This window comes from Agelaius phoeniceus, chromosome 1 (assembly GCF_051311805.1).
Source record: "Agelaius phoeniceus isolate bAgePho1 chromosome 1, bAgePho1.hap1, whole genome shotgun sequence".
Classification (NCBI taxonomy): domain Eukaryota; kingdom Metazoa; phylum Chordata; class Aves; order Passeriformes; family Icteridae; genus Agelaius; species Agelaius phoeniceus.
In genome coordinates, this window is record NC_135265.1 from 23079675 (window position 1) to 23092350 (window position 12676).

The following is a 12676-nucleotide window of genomic DNA, read 5'->3' on the forward strand; positions in this document are numbered from 1 at the left end:
AGATGCAAAAAGAGTAAATGTAAAAAAAAAAAAGACAATTAAAAGACTTAAAAGTGTAGATGTAATGCTTGGGGACATGGTTTAGTGGTGGCCTTGGCTGTCTTAGGTTAACAGCTGGAATGGATTGTCCTAAAGTTCTTTTCCAACTAAATTATTCTATGATTAGATGATTCTATATCCTAATTTTTGCATTTTTGCAGTTTTAGCCAAGCTCACTTTGTTTTTTTATACTGGAAATTTTAATGTTGAGTATTCCCTTTTTGAAAGGGCTTCTTTGCATTAAATTTGATTCTCACAACCCACATTCATGCTCTGTTACATTAGGTGTTTTAATACATTAAAATTCACAAAGACAGCTAGATAATAAAAATAGAGTAGTCAGAAGAAAATTTAAAAGCCTGTTTCTTAATCTATTCCTAATCTGATTCAAAACAAACTGAAACAGTTCTTTCAATGGATCAACTTTGACTTGTACTAGGCTTCTTTAGTGCAATAGAATGTTAGTGCAGTCTATTGTGGGAGAAGTTAAGTGACTTCAGATTGGAGGATATTACATTAAAATATGGGCAAGCAAATATAGGCAAGCAAATGAGTTCTCTTTGATTTTTTTTTTTTGGTTTTTTTTTTTGGTTTTCTTTTTGTTTTTTTTTTTTGGTGGTAGTGTAACTCTTGCTGGAAATTAAACTCCAAATAACTCAGTCCCTCCAAATAACTCAGGAGCCCCTTCTGATAAGAGAGGGACAAAGGTAGAGAATATGGGTTGAGATAACAATTTTCTGGAAGCACAAAGATATGGAATAAGAAATGCATGGTGGCAGCAGCAATATTAAAACAAAAAATATGCAAAAGAGAAGGTGCTTTCCACACAGAAGGTGTTCACCACCTCACTTTAGTTCCATGTAGCAGCCCGGACAAAGACAGGATTATGGCCACTTCCTGTGGCTGAGTCTCCCTGTCCCTGAGCCCAAGACAATAGAAAGCAATGACAGGCAAATCCCCAAAAATGAGGCTGTCCACATCTCACCATGCCACCACTTTGGATGCTGGGGATGATTCCACACAGCAGCCGTGGGTATGGCTGCCTTTCTGGCTCTGCCTGCACCCAGCTGGGCTCAGGCTCACCTCCAGCTCCTGGTTCCACGTGGGGCTTCCCACAGCAGAGCCTCTTCTCAGCACATCCCAGAGGAATGGGTGGGGCATGGCATCGTTTGCTGAGGATGGAGCCCGCAGGGCAGAGCCTGACCACCTCTCTGCTGGAGAGGAGGAGGCCAAAGGGGGCACTTCTAGGGCTGTCTTCAGCTTTTCTTTCCCCTTTGAAACCAAGCCCTCTGGTGATGATGTGGGTGGTATAAAATAACAATGTAGCCATGCCCACACAGTGTTGAGCTCTGCCACCTCTCTGCAGACAGGACAATTTCCTATATTGAAGGCTCCTACTACGAAATGAGACTGTCATTGCTTAACTTTAAAGTAGATTAAAATTAAAAGCTGCTTAAAAGTCAATGCTTCTGTTAACTCTGTTGTCCAAAAAGAATATTAGCTTCTGTTTTACAAATTGTCTTGAAGTTGTCAGTTTCATTTGTAAAGCTGTTCCTTCTGTGCTTAGCACCAGCAAGAGGCTGAAGGAAAATCCACCTCTGTGTCTGTGTTTAATACAGGAGAATTGTGTTCAGCAAACATTTGAAGACCATTGTATATGGTGTGTGAAACCAGAAGAAGTAGATCAATACTAAGCAAGTTGTTTCCTACAAAATATTTATACGAATAGAATTGAAGTGGATGTGGAATAATTTATTATTCATACGGGATCAGGGAGAATTTTCTGCCTACACAGTAATTCTGAGAACTGAATACTGCAGTTAAATAAAGGATTTCAAAATTGTAAACGAAATGGGAACCTCAAAATTATTTTTTTCTGTGATGTATTGGGAAGGATAAAAATCTCCAACTCCAAACTATTATGTTACCACCTGAGCAAATGACACAGTAACTCATGATCAATAAACCTCCCTTTGCCAACAAGCTCCCTTGGCACTGGTAGGAGGCAACAGCTGGATTCTAAATGGTTTTGTACAAACTGGAAAACTAGAAAAGCCTAATTTCCCCTAATGGTCACTCTGGGCATGGGATTGTGCAGTAAAATTGTGATTAGTGGGGATCTGAAGAGCTCTGCTGGTCTCTTCCTATTCAAGTGGAAAAAGTCTTTCTCCTTCCCTAATTTTTCTTTTAAATTTTGGTACAAAACATTTTTGACATGTCAAAAAATATTATACTTGCAGGGGTTAGTAATTGTTTTTTAAAGATTACTTTAGGACTACAGTGAGCCTGAATACTTTTGAACAAATTAGTTTTCAGTAGTTGTGTCCAACCAAAAACTGATTCCAGAGCTTTGCTCTGGGAGTCCCTACTGCCTCTTGTACCAAAATATACACAGCATTCAAGTTGTGGGGGAAGATAAAACTGCTGTTTCATTAATTAAGTACCTTCTCTTGACTGTGTATGCAAAATAAATTTTAGCACTCACAAAATAAAATTTACACTCGATAAAGAAAGTTTAGATGAAATGGATGTGTGAAAAACTGTCTTATTTTGAATGAAGTAAATATTGGTGCAGCAGGTCTTTGTAATATCTTTTAGTTTAACTTGTTTAACTCTAAAGACTAAAATATGCCTTCTAAACCAAGATTTGCCAATATATTTTTCATTTACCTTGGTTTTTTTCCCAGTTTTGTAAAACAATGCAGCTCTCTTTCTCTGCCAGCAAGAAGTGTGTATCTATTGCTTCATGAAATGGAAGCAGGTTGAGATCTCACAACAAACAGCTCCAACTATTTATTAAATTATTTTAGATAACTGCAGATGAATTATTTAATGCAGCATATACCTTTTTATAAATTAAAGTGAATGAACCAGTAAGCCTTATGTGCATCTTCTTGTTCTATTTCTGTCTTCCCATCCTTTCATCCCCACACAAATCCTAATTCTCTCACTCCCCTTTCAAAATGCCCTTTGTTTTCTTCTCTCTCTCTGCACATCTGGTTGTCCTGCTCTTCCCCCTTCCCCCCTCCAGCTTGATAGTCTCATTTTTAAAGCTTTGTTCTGCAAAGTACATAATTAAGCAGTAAGACATGACAGGGCATGAATATCGTTGTATTAATTGAGGGGAGAGAGAGGGAAACCGAAGGAAAACTACAGAGAAACAATACCAGCTGGCACTCCATGGATGTATAATTTGCCATTCATTTAGGAGAAAGCTCATCCATGGGGTGGAATTTTCACTGGAAAGTGATGGCCAAGCCCATGTACCAAATGGGTGCTTCTCAGACAAGAGCTTTGCTTTGCACTTGGGGCAGCCTCACGACTGCAGCTCCCGCTCCTTAGACTGCTCTGATCTCTGCTGCTGGCCTTTTGTGACTGAGGGGGCTCTGCAGCCAAAAATCTATTAGCTGATCCATGGAGATGGATGGCTCTTTTTGATGGCTGTTGCAGTGCAAGTGGCATTTTTCTGCTGAGAAGTAGGTGTTAATAGTATCATTCTGTACTTAGCTAAAGTGACTGTAGCATCTGTCCAGTGCTAGTAATTGTAACAGCTATTTTCACTTGAAAATGTGTGAAGAAAATACTAATGAGTGGTTGGCAAGGGCCTGCAAGTGTCAAGTCTCTACTGCCTCCCTCTATACCCAAGTGGTGTACAGTAAATTTTGTCTCTGAGGAAGAAGAAAGAGGGCAATTGAAAACTCTTTCCCTTAAGAAAAGAGCAAGCTGGTAGCAGTCACAGTGGGGAGAGCTGGGGGAAGTAACTGGGTGCACAGAGCTACCAGCCCACTGTGCTGAAGCTGGAACTGCTTTTTAATTTCTGTAAATTTGATGATGTTGTAGTAATTTATACCCATCAGAGTGGAAAAGTGAAAGCTGTAATGGTGTGTGCAGTTGGACTGGGTCAGATTGAAAGCTTTAAAAAGAAAAATTCAAAATGAATTCCAATTCAATCTCTTTCCTGGACTAGGCCAGTCTGCATTACAAATGCACTCCTGAGTTGAAGTGAATCTATAGAACATGCTTACAGATATTTGAAACAACAAGGCTTCTGCAGGTAGATGTAATTGAGAATTAAACATGTAGTTTAACTTTTTCATCTGTGTGCCTGTGTGAGCATAATCATACATCACTGTCCTAGCCTGTGATAGTACAAAATGGTAAGGATCAGAGATGCATTTCATGACAAATAATAAAGTACAAAACATTTTGTCTGTTTTCTCAGACTTTCATTCCTCCCAGCTACTGACTGGCTTCCAAAAAAAAGCCATGGCATTGGTCAAGAGTGGTTCAAGAAATACAGAGAAGTTATTAAAAAAAATTGCATGAAAAATTACTTCCTCTTCTGTACATTTTGAAGTCTGATGTAAGACATGAAAATGTTTAGGTGATCTTGGTTGTTTTCTTGGGGGCACCATCTTTCCATTCATAAAAGAAGTGGCAGGCAAATATGCAGCACTAAATGTAGTTTTATTACACAGATCCTGTGCAGCAAGTTTATACAGATGTGACTTTGCATCATATAAGAAACTAATATATTTGTTTACAATTGGCAAAGCTCTGGTCACTAGTTTTAATGAACAGCTTTTTCATTTGAGAAAGTAGTTTTTAACGTGCGGGGTTTTTAAAACAAGTTTTGATACTGAAGCATCAGAACGATAGGAGGACCAAAATTCTTGTGGGCAGTTGTGTTGTTCAGAAGAGATTCCAGATAAAACATTCCAGATTCTTCTTAGTAATTATCCTAGGCCAGAATAGGAACTGGGACCCACTTTGCTTTCATGCCTTTTTTCCTGGCTACTGGAAAAGACAGCCTTGTTCTAATTTTATCTTGAAAACAAACATAATTCTGTTAACTCCATTCATCCTGTAGACCACCTTACCTCATACAGTGATTTTGATCTTCCAGAATTCCCTACGTTACAGTGATTTATTTTTATTTTGCCTCCTCTCTTGGAGGAAGGGCAATACTTTCATCTTCCATGCCAAGGTCTGGTGGCTGCAGCTTGTGTGCTCTGAGGTGTATGTGCTTGCAGCTGATGTACTTGCTTTTGTTCCTCATGAGCTGGGCTTTATTCACTTTTTGGATTTTTAGAGGCCAGCAATTGACATCTGTGAGCCGTGCCTGCTGAAGGTACTGAGAATTGAACACGGATACATGAGAGCAGAACATAGTACTGCTTTGAAAACTGTTGAAGTTTTGTTAATTTTTGCATTCTGTTTTATACTACAGCAGCTTTGAGAGGGTTGTCTTGATATCTTGGGACAAATTCTGTCATGAAGATAAATGAATAAATAGTGAAAACTCACTGAGTGACCCTACAGTGAAAAAAAGAACTGAGGCTATTTCTTATATCTTATTTTCCTGAACATGTTGAAATGTAGTAAACAATGGGGAAGGAAAAAACCATTTTTCACTACATTTTATGGTGTTTCTGCTGCCTAGATTCTGTCCCTGTTGCTTTGTGGAGTACCTTACTTCCACATTTGCATCCAAATTGAGCTAGACCCTTCTGAAACAAGGCAATTAAAAAAAAAAAATACTTTCTTCCCCCTGAGATTTAACTATGGAATGGATATTATGGATTTTGACTGAAATGTCATGGAAGAAGAGTGGGAACAAGATGTGTTCAGCTGGTTTTGTGACTTCTGATGCACGATGAAGTTGCAGAGCTCTGTGTCTCAATCTGTCTTCCAATTAAGTGTATTTAAACCTTGGGAGGCTCTTGCTGCAGCTCTCAATTTTTTTTTGTACCAATACTTCCAGTTCTCCCTTAAGACTTTGTTTTTCACCACCCTTAGGTGAGGATACCTTATTATCCTCACCTGAATAAAGGTGTGTCAGACATCCTTAGCATCTATGTGACTCTAAGTAACCAAAAATCAAATTGTTAGACATTTGTCCTTCAACTTCTTGTTTCTCATGTCCTGCTTTCCTGCATGGTAACAGATGCTGTTTGATTTCTATCACGTTTTCCATGTTTTGTCTCACCTGCTTAGAATTTCTATAAGAATTCAGAAGTTTGTTTTTTTATTTTCCCTTTACATTTTAAGTGCTATATCCCAGGCTTCAGGCTTTGCAGCTTCTTCTTCATATTGGAGTATTAAAATATCTTGTCAGTTTAATGTAGACTTGACTTGCATCAAGGAAGTTCCTGTCCAGATTTCCAAACAGATGGTGATGGGTAGCTTGCCCTTGTCTTTGACTGCATGAAAAAACCCACATTCTTACTCTGCTTTTGTTGTATCTTTGTTGCCATAAGAAAAACTTCTCATTTGTTATATGGCGGTACTTTGGTTTTTCAGATGTTAATGGCAATGGAAGTTCTCTCTGCCCACTTTTTGTCCATGATTAATTCTATTTTTTTACCTCATTATATTAATATATTTAGTGTGTTTCAAATATATATTTTTATTTATTACTTAATAAGAATGTACTTTTTGAGAACTTGATCTTTTATTGAAGTCATAAGGTCAAGAAACCCATACACCAAATGTTTATGTTAGTAGCAAAATTGCTAGAATGGGTCAATGTGTTGCAATATCCTTCAGTTTGTGGAAGATTCTGGTAGGCAAGAAGGATTTCAGAGACCACTAGTAAAGAATGAAATATTACTGGAACTGCAAAATTCTGTGGCAAGCCATGGCAACTTTGATTGCATTGGGATGGATATGGAAGGATAACTGTTCAAAATAGTAATAGATGTGTAAATGTTTGAAGTTGGAAATCAAAAGAACCATAGAGTCAGTGTAAATGCTACAGCTGAGAGAATTCTTACCTGTTTGGACAATCTGGTTGAATGATAGTATTTTCCCAAATTACTGGATTTGGAAGTGCCAGTGCAGCAGTAACCCAAGTTAACAGGCAGTTACTGCACAGTGGATCTATTTCCTGGACTGCCAAGTCTGCCTCTAACTCCAATGTGATGCCTTACAAAAGGAAAACACATTATGGGAATGCCATGTAGAGTTGTGGCAGAAAGCCTAATTCAGATAAGAAATACAGCCCATGAAAGTATGAATTGGAGAAAAAAAATGTGGGTAGAACACAACCTTGTCCTTTATAAATAGAAGTAGGTTTTGAGTGAAACCTAGAAAAGATTTAAAGTTCTTGATTATTTTTTACTGAAAAATCAGCTTCTTGCTCATAAAAGCAGAATAATTTAGAAAAGCTGGTGCAACCAGTTTTCATTAAAAAAGAATTTGGCTGGAATTTTTTTATTTTGTGTTTGTCTGTGTGTGTTTTGGGGTGGAGGGATGGTGACTGAGGTTGTCTGTGGTGTGGCTGCTTTTCCCAATCACCAAGAAAATGTAGTGGAGTTTCAGAGAGAGTTTTCTAATGATATTGTGGAGCATTAGCTATTTTTAAAAGTTTAAACATCTGATGAGATGGACAATTGTCAGAAATTGAGGTAGCTCTTCCCTGAGACAGTTTTACTTTCCAAGATGTTTAGGGATGAATGTAGATGCTTTCCATCCAGTGGAAGAAACCGAAAGTCTTGCAAATCTCTAAAGCTGTGAACTATTCCCAGTGCACATAATTTCACAGTAATATAGTGGGCAGAAATTTATGCTTGATCTCAGCTGGTTGTCTGTGCCCTGGAGCATGAAGACTGAGGTTCTTCCAATTTTTAGTCTAGTTACAGAGGCTATTAATCATTATGTTCAATCCCTTCTCGGATACTGCTAAGCTCTTTGTTCAATATGTTCTGAGCTATTGAACCTCACAGGTCAATTACACAGTGTTTATAAAACTAATTCTAGATTTTGACCAGCAATGAAAACATAACCCTCAGTGGGACCAGCTATTGTTTTTTAGTCAACTGTTGTTTTCTCTGTTACATAGGTGAGTGGGGAAAAACCCATCAAACTGATAAAATATTCAGATTTCATACAGAGGGAAAGGCAGCTAAGTGCAGATGAGCTTTGGAAATTTCTGTAACCCTGTCTTTGTTTCTGTTCAGGTTTCTCAATGGTAATTTTGGGGTTAATCCTTAACAGTCTGTTGACCTCCCGTGTCACAATGGGCAGTTTATTCCAGTGGATGGACGTCTGCCACCATTGCAGTGCTGGGATTTTATTCCCTCCATCTGGAGCAGAGTGATGCTCAGCATGTTTAGGTAGTGTGAAATTTCATTCTTCACTCCCCAACAAGAGAGGCATATGCCCAGATAGAGACCTGGGATGTGATTCCTCCTGGTTTTTTTCTTTCTTTATTTTTCTTCAATCACTGATAATTTCATTAGCCTGATTCTGGTGATATACTTAAAAGAAAAAAAAAAAAGAAAAAAACAAAAAAAACCCCAAACAAAAATTCAAAACAAAACACCCCAAAACCCAAAACTAACCCCAATCTAAAACAAAATGCCAAAATATACAATGAAAATAACTGGACCCCAGTATTTTTTTATATATTCTGTAAATGTTAGGAAACTATAGTTGCTGTTAGGGTAGCTTTCAATATGTAAAAGGTAATCAGCTTCCCAGACAATTTTGTGGACTTGGGAGAAGACCATCTGGAGGAGAAACGGAGCATATCCAATGATTGCAGAGGAGAATCATCACCAGTATCATACTCAATTAATGCAAATGTTCAGCTGCTGAGTTGCTGCATAAAAAGCTGACACAACAACACCTTGATTTTTACCTTGGGGAAAATTTTAATAAAACATCACCCTGTTCTGGGAATGAAAATTACCTGTCATTAGGAGCATAGGCCAAAAGTTACGTGTTTTGTTCTCTTCTAGGAAGTGTAGTAGCTGGCTAACTTGTATGCTATGAAATGAAAACTTTCTCAGTTGTGTAACATGCATTTCATCATGGTGAGTTGAATAGGCTGGGAATTTTCCTTCCAAAATTAAAGGTGCTTCTTTTAGGACCTATATTTCCAGCTTGAACAGGCAAATATTACATTTCTTCTTTTGAAATGCTGAGTGTGGAGCATCTCTGAATCAGTACTTCCACATGTGGGAAGGGACCTTCCCTCTCTCCTGCATTCATTTCCCCTGACTGGCCTCTGCAGTGAGGCTGTTTGAGAGCCGGCCAGTTTCTGTTCATTATGTAGGAAAGATACCAGACTCACAAAGGCTTTCATTTGTAGATTTTGAAGCCTTTTACAAAGCAAAATAAGAAGTTGTGTATCCTATTTTAACTAAACAGGGATTATTAGAGCTGCTTTGTGATTTTCTAAGCAAGACAAATGTATATATTTAAGTAACTAAGAAATAGTGTGGGGATTTTTTTCCTGTTAGATTCCAACTCTCATTTGGAAATCTTTCAAGTGTGAGTAGATGAATTGGACTGAGTAGTCCAATTAGCATCACCATCTTACTCAATACTGTGCCTTTTCAGCTTCCAGTGAATTACCAGAAGCACCCTACTGCAGGGACAGTTTTTGCAGCAGTAGAAAGAATTCTATGGAATTGTATGATAATTCAGGTCAAGAGGGACCTGAGGAAATCTCTTGTACAACCGCCCCCACAAAACACGATCAGCTATGAAATTAGACCAGATTACTCAGAGATTCTTCCAGATCATCTTGAAAGCCTCCAGTGATGGAGACTGCACAACCTCTCTGGATAACCTGTTCCAATCCTTGGCTGTCAACAGAGTCAAAAAGTTTCTCCTTATGTCCTCTCTTTCATAAGCAAGTTTATGCTTGTTGTTCCTTTTCCTCCCACTATACGTTATTGTAAAGGGCTCATATATCTTCTCGTAACCTCCTTGTAGATACTGGCTACTGGGAAGCTGCTGTTCTCCTGAAAATGTCTCTTCTGCAGGCTAAGCAAACCTTGGACTGTGTCATTCACAGGACAAGTTCTGTAGCCCCCAGCCTGGGGTGCTCTCCTTTCAACTGTTGTCAGGTTGTCAGTGCCTGGTACTGAAGGGCCCCAGACTGGTGTCAGTAATGTAGATTACTGACATTCTGGTGGTCTGACATTCTGGTGGTCTGACATTCTGGTGGTCTGCCAGGTGCTCGGCAGAGGTGCTGGGTCACTTGCCCAGCTCCTGTTCCAGCTACTGACCCCTACTGCTGCTGTGGGCATGGGGCTCTGGTGGAGCCTCAGTCTGCCACCTTCCTCGGGGCTGTGTCTGCAGATCTGGCCCATGCACTCATCCACAGCATTGGAAGGAGGGGACAGTGTTTGGGATATCTTTACTCCCAGATGCTGAACTTTTTTATGTCCTTGTTGAACTGCATGAAGTTTCCATCAGGACATTTCTCCAGCCTGTGCAGGTCTTTCTGGATAGCGGGCCTGGATACCAACCTCCCACCCCACCAGCTGCAGAGAGTGCACTCTCTGATCCCCTCCAGGTTGTTGATAGGGGTATTAAACAGGGCATGTCACCAGATGGACCCCCGCAGCATCCTATTTGTTACCAGCTTGCAGGGACAGTACAACCCATTGGCACAGCTTGCTAAACATTTTTAGTCCAGCTAGTTGTCTACCCATCCAGAATGTAACATCTTAACTTGAATGCAGAAATGCTGTGTGAGACTGTCAAAACCTAGTTAAAGTGAGTGATGTTCGTCACTCTGATGTTGTCCAGAAATCCAGTCAAGATTTGTAGCAGAGACGACTATCTTGTTATTCAGGCAAGATTTACTCCTGCTGAATCCATGCCATCTGTTGCCAGTCACTACCCCATTTTTGTGCCTGGAAATGTGCTCCAAGAGGATTTGCTTCGTGATTTTTCCAAGGACCTAAGTGATTAATTTGTAGTTTCTTGATTGTCCTTTTGGTCTTTTCCTGAAGAAGAGTACTATCTTTGGTCATCAGGGACCTTCTGCAGTCTCCATTTCTAAGGGGTTTCATGTCACCCAAAAGGAACAGGTCAGTACTTTGTTGTCTACTTTGCAAGTATGAATTCTTACTTCAGGCTGTCTGGAAGTGCTTGAAAGAGGAAAAAATATCCTTTCACTATTTCCTCTAGAAGTTAAAATATTTTTAGTTTCTTTCAAGTGTGTTTCTTTTCCCCTGATGCTCTGCTCCTGATAGAAAATGAAGTTTACATTTCTTATGGTGGTTTCAAGTACAGTGAAGGCATTTCCACATTTGTAACATGATTGATAATCTGCTTATGCACCTCACCACATTATTACCTAGAAACTCCAGAAACTGTTTTGCAGCATGCCTCAGTCTTTCTCCTATAGCCAGAGTTTGTTAGAGGCACTGTGGTTGCCATGAACTGTTTAGGATGCCAGGTGCTAATGCAGGATCACAGTACTAAGGAAAACTGTAGGGTTCAATGTTTGACAGCATTCCCTGTTCTTGTCCTTGGAGGGGAAGTTGGCTAAGATTCTGGGAAAAATGGTGCTGACTTTATTTTTGGTGCAGAGAAGCTGTTACGTAAATGCCAGATATCAAAGGTGTATGTGCCTTTGAAAATGATTGTGTGTGTCCTGGATTTTTTTTTTTCCTTGCTGTCTGATCTTTCTAGCATCACCTGGATCTTCAGCACTAGTAGCTGGTGTTCTGACAGAGCTTATTGCAGAGTATGAATCAGAGCCCTTAATGTTTTGTTTGTCTAAAAGAGCAACCTAGATAACATCTGTGTCTGCCCAGCTGTTTTCTTGACTCCAAGCATTACTCATTTGGCTGAACACTTGCTTCACTGACCCTGTTACTCTTAGTAGACTCTGGGGCAGGATTCTGGAATGCCTGAGCAAATATTTTTGGAGATCTTAATCTCTGTTTTGATTAATATGAGCAGTGGCTTTCAGGTATTCCACAAAAGGCTCTTGGAGTATTGCACAAAAACTGAAAGGTTGGCATTTTAGGTTGTGTCTGTGCAAGACACATAGATTTATCATTGCACAAACCATCCCCAGCTCTGCTTTGCCTGGAAGGGTTACTCTGTCTCCATTTGCCTGTGAGTCAGCTGCACTATGATGCAGGTGAGCCTGGTGGTGGTGGGGCAGAGGAGCAGCCCTGCTCAAGGGGGTGTGGGCTGCCTCCCTGCAGGCTGCTCCCCCAGCCCACCCTTGGCTGCCTCGTGCTCAGAGCCACCTGTTCGTGCCTCTGATGATATGGAGCACTAATAGTTATGTATGTGTGGAATAAAAATAAGAAACCTAGAATGTATTTACCTTGTAGATAGCTAAATTGTGCTATTTCAGATTTATTAGCACGTGAAGTGGTGTAGGACTTCAACAATAGTGTGGCCTCTATTCTGAGAAGCAGATGTGTAAGCATAAATGATACTTGCAATGCAGGCTCTTAAATATGTAGCCTTATCTTTATGTAGCCCTGTTTTGTGCTGTGTACACAATGCACAATACAGGGATGTGCATAGAGGGCCTTATATATAGAAGTAAGCAAATAATACATTATATTCATAACTTCCTTTCCTGTGCTTACTTAGAGAGTAATTATTGTAGACCATTCAGTGATACTGATTTCCACTGGGATAAATGATGTATTATAGGAGTGCAACTGGAAATTAGGTGATTAAGTAAGCTTTATATTGGGCACTCTTAAAATATTGCCTGCTGTGGGATTGATGCAAAAATGAAAGTTGTTTAATAATAATATATCATACAAAAACTATTTCAAGAAAGGTCAGTGGAGCAAATTGAGGAAATTTAGAAGAAAAGAATCTTTTTTTTCCTATTGCATAAAAATCTTTTAGGTTCTGT

The 12676-nt window shown here is 39.4% G+C and overlaps 1 protein-coding gene and 1 pseudogene across 3 annotated transcripts in view; both read left to right on the forward strand.

The window, feature by feature from the left end:
- Window positions 1-12676, forward strand: part of CDK14 (cyclin dependent kinase 14) — a 448028-nt gene that overhangs the window by 35173 nt on the left and 400179 nt on the right. The window lies entirely within an intron of this gene.
- The window catches only part of LOC129117324 (pre-mRNA-processing factor 6 pseudogene), a 29573-nt pseudogene that overhangs the window by 1769 nt on the left and 15128 nt on the right, over window positions 1-12676 (forward strand).